A 9762-nucleotide genomic window follows, 5' to 3' on the forward strand; every position below is an offset into this window, starting at 1 on the left:
ACACACACACACACACACACACACACACACACACACACACACACACATGATGTGTCTGCCCAAGGTCAGACTCATCCATAATCAGCTATAAATGTAACAGTGGATGGCACTAGGATTTCATTGTGTTGACACATGGTTTGAGGAGACAATGGATGCTTGTTCCCCTTCCAGAGCCCACGTCCTTCCTTTGCTCCCCCCCCCCCCAGTATCATCTGCCAGTCTGGGGCTCTGGTTGTCTGAAATGGGGCCTCCACCCTCAGCTTCATATCTGGGGAAAGTACCACCAATCATGAAGGAACACCCTGTTTTGCCTCAGACCTTAGGAAAGAGGAGAGAGGGGGGATTTAGGGGAATGGATAGGGTATATGTTGACTTTAAGCCAAACTGACCTTCATTCTATAACTAAGATTTCCCTGGTGGTGTTGACAGATGAGCACAAGGTGAAAACCCTAAGGGCAATGGAGATATTCTTGCCAGCTGAGGAAAGCCAAGGCCTGGACCCTGGGTATATTTTAGAAAGAATAGTATCCAAGGTGGTCTCACCCTTGAGCTACCTCTTCTTAACCCCCCCCCCCCCCCTCCTACACTCACCATTGATCCCTGTTGACACACCCCTACCCCACCTCCCTTGACAAAAACCATGGAAAGTATGTAGTTAGAGGATTGGGATTCAAATCCCAAATATGCCATTTTTACTCTCTGCGTGCTCTTGGCAAGTCTATAAAATAAGAGCATTGGACTAGATTATCTCTAGGATCACTTCCAACTCTCAAACTATGATCCTGAAAGTCTAACTAGGCAGAGAGGGAGCCCAAAGCTGGTGGATGAATGCTTCAAAAGATGAAGCATCCTGGCCGGTTTGCTTTTCCCACAGAGCTGCTCCACCTTCCATCTCTGTGCCTTTTGTCCACTGTGACCGAAATGCTCTCCTTCCTCTCAGAATCACTGGTTTCCTTCAAGACTCAGCTGAAAAATCATATTTTTTAAGAAGCATTTCTTGATTTCCTGCCTTTTGCTTCCCTCTTGCCCCTCTGGTGTCTTTAATTCTCTCTCTCTCTCTCTCTCTCTCTGTGTTGTCTCTACCATTAGAATGTAAACTCTTAGTCATATCACCTCAGTTGCTTTGCCTTCTCCACTCCAAAAGAAAGACAAAAGGGGAAAAATCAGCAAAACCAACTAAAATATCAACTGAACCTAAAACTCAGGCAATATTTTGGTGTGGCTAGGTGGTGCAGTGAATAGAGCCCCAGCCCTGGAATCAGGAGGACTTGGGTTCACATTCAGCCTCAGACACAACACTCACTAACTGTATGACTTTGTGCAAGTCACTTAACCCCAATTGCCCTGCCTTCTCCCCTCCAAAAAGAAAAAAAAAAAGAATGTAAACTCTTTAATTAATTAATTTATTTCCCCCTTTTTGGAGGGGGTGAGAGGCAAAGCAATTGGGGTTAAGTGACTTGCCCAAGGTCACACAGCTAGTAAGTACATCAAGTGTCTGAGGCTGAATTTGAACCCAGGTCTTCCTGACTCCAGGGCCATTGCTCTATTCTCTGTGCCACCTAGCTGCCCCAAGAATACAAACTCTTTGAGAGTAGGCAGGGACTGCCTCACTTTTACCTCTGTATCTATAACCAGGCAGTCAAAGAAAATTTTGTTGTTGAGTTGTTTTAGACTCTTCATGACCCCATTTGGAATTTTCTTGGTCAAGATCCTGGAGTGGTTTGTCATTTCTCTCTCCAACTCATTTTACAGATGAGGAAACTGATGGACACACAGTTAGTTAAGTGTCTGAAATTGGATTTGAACTCAGATTCTCCTAATTCCAGGGCCAGTACTCTACCCACAGCACCATCTAGTTGCCCTCAAAAAGTATTTATTAAGAGATTACTTGTCCAGACATCATGCTATAAGTGCTGGAGGGACCAAGAAAGGCAATAAACACAGTCCCTGCCCTCAAGGAACTCACAGTCTAATGGAGAAAGAAAGATACAAACAACTAAGGATAGATAGGTATGGTAAATGGGGGAAGACATTATAGTAGAGAGGATGGGGGTGAAATAGGGAAGGAAGATCAGGAAATGCCTAGAGCAGGAAGCTAGGGTTTAGAAAAGTCCCTGGCACTTAGTAGGTGCTTAATAAATGTTTGTTGATTGATGAAAATGTGACCTTAGGTCTCAATAATCTCAGTTAATTTCCTTGGGCACCAGCTTCTCCTTGGAATTAGTCCCAAAGCCTTTAATTTTGGCCCCAGAGCTTTCATTTTCCAAACATTCACTATGCATTCAAGCCCTAATTTGAGTCACCAAGGTTTTTCAAATTCTGCATCAGGTATTTACTAGGTGGACAAGTCACTTAACCCCTCTCAGCCTGTTTCCTCAACTGTAAAATTTGGATAATAAGAGTACCTCCCTCCCAGGGTTGTCAGGATCACAATGAGATAATATACATACTTTGAAGTGTTATGAAAGCTATTGCTAAATACTTGTTCCATTGATGCCATAACTCTAGATTATTATATGAATCAATAACAGGATTATTCTAATCTAGCATCTATTCCCTTTGTCTCTTCTGCCGCATACTCCAGACCATAAGAATGAATTTTCTAGAGCTTATTTTTAAAATAATGTAGAAATTCAGAAGTAGCACTCTAGGATGAAAGCAGAAATAACACTCTAGGCTGGATTTGTTGGTGCCAAACATTAATCATCCATTAAACTTCTCCAGACTTAGCTAGGCCAGGATTTTCCCTAGGTCTGTAGGGCCTGGCTTGCTTATAGCTCCCAAAGAGAACTTCCAGTATAGAATCTGCCTACACTGAACAGGATTTACCCATCTAAGGGCATTGGAACAAACTCCTTGGCCCATTAGACAATGTCAACTTTACCCTCAAGCCAATCAGCTCCTTGAACACACGAAGAATGTTTCACCCACATTCCTACCTAATCTCTAACATTTAATTTCTTTGCCCTCCCTCACCCCCTTAAATCAAGGGAGAGCCAATGAAAGATAAGTAGATGTAAATGGTTCCTTTACCTCAAAAACAGAATATATCTGAGACAAGCCCTTTTGTCAGAATGGCCTGCTGGGTTCTCTGACTGGATATCCTACCACCATCCCCACATCCCAAACTAAACTCCTCGTATTCCCTCTGAAACCTGTTCCTCTTCTGAATTCTTTCTTTCTTTTCATGGTGCCACCATTTTCTCAGCCTTCCCAGCTTGAAACAACTGAAGTTTTGGATGTTTCTGGTGGACTCTCTTCCTACTTTCCCACCTCTAGTTAATCCAGGTTCTGTTGATTCTCTCTCTTCAATGTTTCTTACATCTATTGCCTAAAATCAGTGGAAAAAAACCATTTATTGTGACTACTAGGTGTAAGACTCTGTGCTAAGTGCTAAGATACACAGATGAAAAGTAGAGGTCTATCCTCAATCCAAGTCTATCCACAGACTTGGAACTAGAAGGAACCTGAGAGATCACCTCACCTAATAATCTTACTTTACAGATGAAGAAAGTCAGAGCTTCCTTTTCCTTTTCTACAGGTTGTTCCCAAGGAAATCTCATCATCCTGCAAGACTGTTTCCATCCTTGAGCCTTATCAGTCCTCCTTGCCCCTGGGGCCCTTCTTTCTGATTGGAGAAGGTGGAGCTGGAGAGCTCCTCAAAGAACCTCCATCTAAGGAGGATGCCCCAGACAACTGTTTCCCACTTGGCTGCACTTCTCTGGGTACTTTCCCCACCGCTGGCCCCCTTTTCAGCTTTTGTGTGTTGCCTTTCCCCTTTAGAATGTAAGCTCCTTGAGGGTTAAGGAGGGCCTTTTGCTTTTTTTCAGTTTTCTTTGTATTCCCAGGACTTAGCACAGTGCAGAGCACCTTGGAGGTGTTTAATAAATGGTTATTGACTGATCAGAATCCACTAGAGAAGTAATGGAGGACAACATAGGAAACCCCTATAGATAGAGATGGAAAGACAGTTCACTGAAAATGTCAGTAGTTTCAAGGATTGCAATTCTTTATGACAGAGAGAAATTCTAGATAAAAACCCTAGAAAGGTACTGATCCTCAGAGCCCAGCAGAAAGTTACAACGAAAGGGAACTTCATGCCCCCACAAAAGGAGAAAAAGATTTGTGGCCTCACAAGTTGGTTGGAAGATACCCCTTGGCCAAATATGTTCTCTAAACATGCAACTCATTACTGTTGAAATTTGAGCCCCTGGGACCTTGTGTGAGCAAGTGAAAAGTTCATCCCTGGGTTGGGGGGAATGTTTTGTCGTTTGGTTTTTAATAATTTTTAAAATAATTACTATTCACGGTATCCACTTAGTAAATGCTGTTGCTAAATGTTAATAGACTTCTACTGATTGATTAATAATAATAGAGAGCACACTGAATAGAGGCTTGTAACAGCACTAGAAACCCCAACCCCTCAAGGTTATTCCAAGAGCTCTGAGGGAGAAGTTAAGTCAGTGATCCTCTGGGTCCTCAATCTGCCTGTGTGACTGAGAGTTGGAGGGGAAGTAGCCATGGAGGAGGGTTACAATATGAAGTAGACCAATAAGATGAAAAAATTAATATGGAGCCATGTTTTGAGGAGGCTGGAATGACAGCCTATGTGGTTTATACTTTATTTGAAAAGCAATGAAGAGCTATTAAAGACTCCTTGGGCAGGGGAGTCACATAACCAGAGTTGACTTATAGAAAGATTTTTCTAGTAGTCTACACAGAAAAAAGACTGAAATAGGGAGAGCTTAGAGGTGAGAAACATAGGCTTGGGAGTTCAACCTAGGATGGTTCCTGTGGAAAGAGAAAGGAGTTTTCTGAGGATGAATCAGCAATTCAAGTAGGGGCCTTAAAGTGAATGGCGTTGACTAGATCAATTAAGTAGAATTTTCAAGAATGAAGAATATTGGATTCTTTTCTCCTTTTTGGTGCTCTCTCTAGAGAAAAAAATAACAAGTGTAAATAGATACTTCTCTCTCATTATTAATATTTGCACATGAAGAATATGATTTACGGGAAGATTAAAGAAATACAAATATAGTTAGATATCTTTCTCATTTTAACGGCCAAAAAAAAAATCACTGCTTAGTTCTAACGCATTTCCTTATTCTGCTTTAAGGAGAATTTTTTTAACTGTCTGTTAAAAGTCCACAGATGCCAGTTGTTTACAGTGTTGTCTATAGCTTTTGAGACCTGTCTGGGACAACATTCTGCCAATCTGAAAGCCACACTATGCTTTTTACTTATTTGTCTCTTTGCAAGACAACTGCATTCTGATTCATGTAGCTCAGGCCCTTATGGTATGTGTCCCTAGTATATAACTATGTCTGATGGTTTGTTCCTGGTCTAGAGAATGTTTCCCTGGAAACCAGTTCTGCCAACTTTTTCTGACTTTCTCTTTCTATGACCAATGCCTAATTTCCATTGAAAAGGTTTTTTGTTATTTTTTAAAAACACTTTTGTAGCAGGCTTCGAGCAGATCTACAAACTAACCTTTCTAGAGACTTATTTTTAACTTTTTAGAAGGCTAGAACCTTTTATGTTGATTTTTTTAAAAAATATAACCTACCTTTTAAGACACATGTGAACAGAAAAAGTTTTGAACACAGATACACAACGAGGTCTTCATAACGTGTAGGAGTCTTAATTGTCTTCCCATACGCTAAGTTCATTCTTGTCTTCGAGTCTGCTCCTGCTTGTCCCTTCTCCTTGAACGCTCTGCTTCCCCTTTTTCACCTATCCAAATTCTGTCCATCCTTCAAGGACCAATCTAACACAAGTTTCTACAATATTTGATATTATTTTCTTACTGTTTCACATGAGTGATTTTATCTCCCCAACTAGACTGTAAGCTTTTACCTTTTTCTCTTATATCCTCACAGTTTTTAAGAGGGGCATCCAAAGGGTCTAAGGAAAGACTTGTAGTTGAGGAATTCTTCTCCCACTGCAGGCTCCCATCCATCCCACACCAGCCCCAGAATTTCGTTCTAACAAAATGGCAGCTTGACAGAGCCAATGGCCTGGTTCACTCACCCCCAGAGCTATTGCTGGGAGTTTTGCTATGATTGTTAAGATTTCTTTTTTTTTTTTTCTTTCCCTGAATCAACATTAGTTTTGCCGAATTCCCTCCCTCCCACCTGATAAGAACAGGGGTAATGGAGCTTGTAGGAAGTTTGGGGTTTGCTTTTCTTCCCTCTTCAGAAAGGCAGCTCCTGTCTGGCAGTCCATGGGCCCTGAGCCAGGCTGCTGACAATAGGGGTATTGTAGGCCCTCTGGGCAATGGTGCTGTTAGCACAAAATTAAACACACACACACACACACACACACACACACACACACACACACACCCTTTTCTGGTGCCACCTTTTTAATCTTCTGCCATCAAGCTCTCTGCCAACACTAGGGCTGTAACCTAATTCCCCATAATTGCATGTTCTCTGATACCACATTCCTGGGTTGGTTCCCTGCAATCAGTGTTGACTTAGGATATTAGAAGGTGGTTCACCTTTTCCCCTAGCAGTCACCTAATAATGAACAGTCAATGCTGGCATTTTGGTGGGAAGCTGGTAGCTAGGGGAGAAGGGATCAGGGTGGTGTTAGAAGTTAAACAATGCCCCATCTTGCCATGGGCCTGGGAGGAACCCTACTTCCCATATTCCTCAACTCCCTCTGGCAGCGGGCAGGGCATCTGTACACTACCTTTGTGGGTCCAATGGGGATGAGCAGATAGAGAATAAGAAAGAGAGGGGGAAGGCTCTTGCCTTTCTCCAAACGGACATTACTGGCAACATCTGTCCCTCTCTCCCCCAACAGCATGGATTTTTTGTATCTCCTTCCCTGCCTCTCTGTTTCTCTTTATGACAGGCTCTACCATCTCTGTCTCTGTATCTCTCTTGGTTTTTCTCTCTTTATTTCTGTTTCCCTTGTTTTATGAAATGGTTAAAAGAGCATTTGGTTTGGACTCCTGGCTTTGACTTACTCTGCAAAGTACTTATGTGAATGTGAGTAATTGCTTAAACCTTCTGGACCTCAGGCTCTTCATCTAGAAAATGATAAGCCTGGATTAGAATATAGTCACTAGATGATCTCTAGTGCCCCTTCCAATTTTAAATTCTATTATCCTATGCCTCTTTCTCCCCTCCCCTCCCCTCCCCTCTCCTCCCCTCTCCTCTCCTCTCCTCTCCTCTCCTTTCCTCTCCTCTCCTGGCAGAGTAGATGACCTCTGGTCCCACATACTGTAGTAGGATTCTTTTCCAGGTGTGGGTTTGACCAGACCACCACAAAGTTCTCTTCCAACTCTGAAATACTGTGATTCTCTGTCATTTTCTAGCTCTTTATTTCTCTCCCCTCTCTCTTCTACTTCCTTTTCCATTGACATGAGCTAGGCCTGGCTAGGCAGGGGAAAGGGAAGCCCTGCTGTCCTTTTTCAACCTCCCCTGCCTATGTTGTTCACACATCCAACCTCCTTGTGAAGTCCTAGGATTAGTCGTGTGCCACTTGGGGGCCTGCCAGGGTGTAACTTCCCATCAGGTCTCTGGTATTAGCATCTCTCATGGTCTATTTCGCCAATGGGAATGAGAAGGCCCCAGTCCTTCAAGTCAGCATCTATGCCCAGGGGTGGTGGTACCTATGGCCCAGCTCTCTAAAGGGCAAAAAACAAAGAGCTGGGGAGGATGGATGACAGTGCATTAGGGGCCCTGTTGGGCCAATTCCAGTTCAGGTACTGATTGAACCTGCTGAGCTCTGAGCTCCCATCCAGCTCTGAGAGTCTAGGATCCTATGAGGCTATTTCTGCACACATGTGTGATGGCAAGTGATTGCTACCTCCCCCTGTACCCCCAGACCTATCTTATCTTGGTTGGCCAGATACTGTTCTTTCCAACCGGGCTTCAGAAGGGCACATTGAGGCTCCTGGGGGATGATGACTTGTCCAAAGTCAGAGTAAGTGAGAGTATATCCTGAGCCAGACTCACTATGTGAGCAAGTAAGGGAACCAAATTACAATGAATAGTCCCTGTTCTCAAGGAGCTTTTACCAACATGTACACATATAAGTACATAGAAAACATATGTGAAATAAGTACAAAGACATTTCAGAGAGTAACAATTAATAACAAGAATGGGGCTGGTATGGGAAGATAAAGAAAGGGAGGTAGATCTATAATTATCTCCATTTTACAGATGAAGTAGTTGAGGAGGTGGTAAGAGGATAGGTGCCTTGTCCAGGGTCGCACAATTAGCAAAGATAAAATGGCTAACATTTATATAAAGTCTTACATCTATTATCTCATTGGATTCTGAAACAACCATGCAAGGCAAGCACTACCATTATTCACATTTTATAGAAGAGGAAACTTAAGTGAGTAGCAGTTAAGTGACTCGTCCAAGGTCAATCAGTCACTTAACAAACATTAAGTGCCTACTATGTACCAGGCAGGGCAGCTAGGTGGCAAAGTGGATATAGTGCTAGCCCTGAAGTCCGGAAGTCTTATCTTCCTGAGTTCAAGTCTGGCCTCAGACACTTACTAGCTGTGAGACCCTGGGCAAGTCACTTAACCTTGTTTGCCTCCGTTTCCTCAGCTATAAAATGAGCTGGAGAAGGACATGGCAAATCACTCCAGTATTTTTGCCAAGAAAAACCCAAATGGGTCACAGTCAGACATGACTGAAAAAATGGCTAAGCAACAACAAAATGTGCCAAGAGCTAGGCTTAGCACCAAGGACACAAAAAGAAGCAAAAGATGGCCCCTGCTCTCGAGTGGCTGACGGTCTCATGAGGGAGGGGAACCAGCCTGCAGACACATGATATACAAACAACTTATCTCCAAGATAAGCAGGAAGCGATTAAGAAGGAGAAAGCACCAGAACGAAGAGAGGCTTCCCGTAGAGGAGATTTTTCGTTAGGGTTTGTCAGAAGCTAGAGGAGGAAGTAGGTAGAGATGAAGAGGGACAGGGGACAGCCAGAGAAAATGCCTGAAGCAGAGAGATGGAGGGTCCTGTTCACCGAACAGCCAGTAAGCGACTGTATGTATATGGGAGTGGAGGGTGGGGTAAGGTATAAGGAGACTGGAAAGGCAGGAAGGGACGAGGTTAGGAAGGGCTTTGAGTGCCAAACAGAAGATTTTGAATTTGATCAGGGAGGCCATAGGGAGCCACAGGAGTTTATTGCAACCTCAGTTTTTACTGACCCCAGCCTTAGTACCTTCTCTATTATGTTACCTAGCTACCCCAGGGAAGTCTGCCTATGTTTTGAAGTTTTCTCACCACGAGTCTGGTGATAAAAGGATGATTTTCTTGGTTATAGAAGTTCATGGAGGGCACTGCTAAGGCAGGAGGGGTGTGAGCTGTTTCAGTGATTGCCACAGATCATGAGTGGAATTCACAGAACAGTGAAGGACCCAAGAAGATGGTAAAGGCTAAGACCCTTTATTCTCCTCCTCTAGTTTCCTTTCAATCCCCAATAATTAGCCCAGTAACTAACATATGGTAAGTGCTTAATAAATAAATGCTTGTTGTCCTGACTTAGTATGTAAATAAGAGAACTGAGGCCTTGAGGGGAGAATTCAAACAACTGGTGGGATTTGAACCCAGGTCCACTAACCCCAGAAGTCTTCTTACCTTGTTCCTGATTCTGCCCACTATGGCCAAGGAAAACAAGTCCTATTCCCTTACCTAATTCCCTTCTCATCATAAGATATGATGACTATCTTGTCTCTCTCCCCCCTCCTCCAAATCTCCTCTAGTCTTCCCAGAAGCCCTTGTAACA

This window comes from Petaurus breviceps, unplaced genomic scaffold (genome assembly GCF_028583685.1).
Source record: "Petaurus breviceps papuanus isolate PSGF00001 unplaced genomic scaffold, PetGlider_PUasm1.0 90842, whole genome shotgun sequence".
Lineage (NCBI taxonomy): Eukaryota > Metazoa > Chordata > Mammalia > Diprotodontia > Petauridae > Petaurus > Petaurus breviceps.